Here is a 388-nt window from a genome sequence, read left to right as displayed (position 1 = left end):
TTCTATTGTTCTTTTAGCTCTTGAATCACCTGTGTAGACCAGGTGCTCTGGACCCAAGAACTCAGTTGCACTGATCAGGAACAGAAGGCTACGGGTCCCTGCTGTGTCTTCTCTCCAGAGGAACCTCACTGTGCAGTCTCCAAGCACCTCCCTGATCATGGAGGTCTAAATGAACACAAAGCAATGAGCAGATAAAAAACAAACCAGATAAACCAACATTTTAAAACTCTAATTTGAATAAATATTTTGGTTACCTGAATATTTACATTTTTTAAACTACAGATCCAAAATAATTAAATATGATAAATTCATCAGAAAAAAATTATTTTCCTAAGCCTAATGAAATAATTTATGCTAAAGTTAATAATAATGTACTATTACTGGTTTT

Source organism: Propithecus coquereli, unplaced genomic scaffold (genome assembly GCF_000956105.1).
Source record: "Propithecus coquereli isolate 6110/MARCELLA unplaced genomic scaffold, Pcoq_1.0 Scaffold337, whole genome shotgun sequence".
Classification (NCBI taxonomy): Eukaryota; Metazoa; Chordata; class Mammalia; order Primates; family Indriidae; genus Propithecus; species Propithecus coquereli.
The sequence above is the reverse complement of the archived record's forward strand: the minus strand, read 5'-3'. Positions refer to the sequence as shown.